Source organism: Octodon degus, unplaced genomic scaffold (genome assembly GCF_000260255.1).
Source record: "Octodon degus isolate 3935 unplaced genomic scaffold, OctDeg1.0 scaffold00049, whole genome shotgun sequence".
NCBI classification, from domain to species: domain Eukaryota; kingdom Metazoa; phylum Chordata; class Mammalia; order Rodentia; family Octodontidae; genus Octodon; species Octodon degus.
The window spans coordinates 11,456,725-11,460,066 of record NW_004524625.1 but is presented as its reverse complement, the minus strand read 5'-3'; the positions used below and the strand labels follow the sequence as shown (position 1 = coordinate 11,460,066).

The following is a 3,342-nucleotide window of genomic DNA, read 5'->3' as shown; positions in this document are numbered from 1 at the left end:
CTCTAGCTAAACCTTTATTTTCTTCTGAAATTGTTTTGTCCATCAGTATTTAAGTTCTTAATGCTTTACAAATTTTAAACAAAAGAATTGCCTTGCCTTCAAGATAACTATTATGTTCATCAGTTTCATGTTACTGTAACAAGTACTTGAGACAGTCATTTTATTTTATTTTATTTTGTAAAGCAAAGGGTGGAATTTAGTCTTTATTTACAGAACAGTGCAAAATATGAAATTCCACATAGAAATAAGAAACGCCTCCAGAGGATAAACTTTATACAGTAAGTACAATTTGGAACTGTTCAAATATAGTTTCATTATAAAACATTAGGTACAATGAGAAACAGAAAAACTTACGCTAAGCAGAGTACACAAGAAAAACTGGCACCTCCCTCAGCTGTACACCTAGAAGTTGAAGGTACCAGTAGCCCGATCCCGACTCTGGAAGGTGCAACCTTTAAAGGTAGTTTTTGTCACAACATTTTGATCTTCTTCTTCCTCTTCTGAGAAATACTGCTTAGTGAGGCCTTGTACACAGACTCATTTTTGTAGTTCTGCAGAGCTTCAGCCTTGCCCAAGACTCCACATTCTTCAATCATTATACTGTCCTTCTTGGTTTCACCTAGTTTCTCAGCAGCCTGAAATATATTTGAAATGACATCCAGAATGTCGAGAATAATGTTCATGGCTTTTGCAGTTAAGATGTTTAGCAGTGGATCTGTTATACCACAATGAACAAGGCATTCAATCTGTTCAACTTCTTTTTCTTTTTTTAAAAAATGTATTTAGGACAGGGTCTACAGGGTCTCACTGCATAGACTGGACTTGTAGTGATTCTCCTATATTCAGCCTCCCAAGCACTTGGGATTACAGGCGGATGTCGCCAAACCCAGTCTCATCAGCATCTCAGTGCAACCTGCGGGCAGGGCCAGCACAGCACACCAGGGATCAAACCCCAGTGGCTGCGCTCTGCCTAAGCAGGCACTTTAGTCCACTGAGCTATCAGGCCGGCCCAATCTGTTCCACTTCTCCACTGCTTGTGTAGTTGGTCATGGCTTCACACAGCTTCCTGGCGTGTCTTAAAGTCTGCTTTAGAGAGAACACTGACCAGAAATAGGACTAATCCATGATTCACAACTTGAATGTGAATGTATGCAACCTGCTGTACCTGGTCCTGCTGGCTGACTAAGATATTTGGCATTATTTTCTTAGCTTCCTTCTGAATATTTGTCTTGGGGTGAGTGAGCAGGCTGGGAAAGACAGCAAGCCCTTCTGCACCTACCACAATCTGAGTCTGTCCAGGCATTCCAGTGACAATATTCCCTATGGCTCTCAGCATAGGAGTCCCAATGGGCAATTCATCTATCCCAGAAGTTTCACCAGATGAGGCACAACTCCAGTTTTAACAACCATTTCAGTGTGTTCATTTGGACCATTGGTGAGGTAGGGAATAGCCCAGCAGGTATCTGCTAATGCTATGAGGTTACTGTGACGCAGGAGATGAACCAAAGTAGGGAGAGTTTGCTCAACATCATCCAGCGGGGGTGCAGGATTCTTGTTGGGTCAGAGGTTGGGAAAGACTAGGTAAAGTTACATCACTAACCAACGGTTGAAGACGGTGTATCAGGAACTGCAAGAAGAGCCAAGAGTGGGTCATTGCACTGTATGTGAGAACCACGTCTCAGAAAACTGAACCATCACCTGCAATGTTTCCTAGAGCCCAGACAGCTCGCCCACTGACACAAGCATGGGGAGACACCAAGAGAGAAAGGAGTGCTGGGACAGCACCTCTGTCCACCGCAGCTTGGTCTGCCCTGACAACCCAGAAGCAGTGTTCGTGAGCACCCAAGCAGATTCAAGCTGGATGGAACTACAGGCACTTCTGCCCAAGAAGGACACAACTTTTGAAAGCAAAAAGCAGCCTGGATTATATGATCTATGAGAGGCTTTTTTTTTCCCCCTGAAAAAGCAGTTTCCTAGCAGCTTGAGTAATTTACAGCTGGCTTTCCAGATTATTACTGTTTATGCCTTTGACAGTGTCATCAGCAGTCCAATTCATAGTGCCCTCGTTGTTGAGTTTTTCCTCTAGTGGTGAAACAGCATCGTTAGGAAACGAGTGTGCATTTTTCTTTTTCAACATCTAGTCATCCTTCTTCGCTTTCCGCAGCACCACGCAATTCACTGCCACCTCATTTCTGTACTTCCTTTTTTCTTGTTCTTGAGTCTGCTCAGCCAAGCAGCTGGTGAATTAGCGTTCTCATTGGTGGACATGATTAGGAGACTGGAGGAGAAACTGCTGCCAAGAGGGTGCGTTCGAAACACCTGCCCTGGCCGAGCCCAGATGCGCGGCACCCGAGAGTCATTGGAAGAAGAGGGAAGGAGCATCGGGCTCACGGATGTGGGGCTTCCAGGCTTCGGCCCATGCCCGGTTTGACATTTTGCTATTGAGGCTGCACAACGGCTGCCTGCCCCATAGCAGGAGCAAGCAGTGAAACGCAGCCGCTAAACTCATGCAGCCGGGGACGAAAAGGAAGGCAGGAGGAGGAGGCAGCGTTGTTCTCCCGCCTCAGCACACGCCCGGTGGCCAGAAGTCCTCCTCCTGGGCTCCCCGCTTGAAGCTCCACGGCCTCTCAGCAACACCACGCTGGGCGCTGAGCCTCTCGCATGTCAGCCCCTGGGGACGCACTAGAGCCGAGAGCTACGGAGACTGCTGTCTCGGCAGTCAGAATCCATTTTCTTTGCTTTAGAAGCAGACTCTCAACTTGCAGTGATGGTGTTCGTTCAGTTTTCCAGATATCTCATACCCATCTGATTATTTCTCACTTAGGAACCTTGATATCGTACACATCCCTGGTCTCTGTAATTATAGTTTTAATGTTAGGAAACACTATCTTCAGTTGTGTTACACACTGATTTTCAATCCTGAAGCAAATATATTCGTCTTTCCCATTTGATCCAAAAGAAAAAAAGAATTTTAACCATTGTTTTAAAAATATCTCTTGCCAAAAACATTTTTTCTGGCTTCTAAAGCATTTATTACTTAGAATTTTAAATATACTGCTTATTAATTATTTTGATTGATAAAGCGTGTACTACAGAACTATTGAATTTTCAAGCCACACTGCTCGGAAGCAGGTCACTAGCTGGTGGGGAGAATCCTAACATTCGTGGAGGAGCGCACTAATCTTAATTGTTAGCCTGACTGATTTAGAAGACTGAAGAGGCAGTGGGGTGGGGTGCTCTGTTTATCAGCTGTTTAACTCATATTTCTAACTGGCGCAGGGGACGCGGTGCGTCGCGGGAGCCAGGCTGAGGAGCTGCCCGCTGTGGGCAGGCTTTCCCTGT

General features: G+C 45.3%; 1 pseudogene; it reads right to left on the bottom strand.

The window, feature by feature from the left end:
* Positions 1 to 402: 402 nt before the first annotated feature.
* LOC101576756 lies at positions 403 to 2,268 on the bottom strand (annotated as a pseudogene).
* Between the last annotated feature and the right edge of the window lie 1,074 nt (positions 2,269 to 3,342).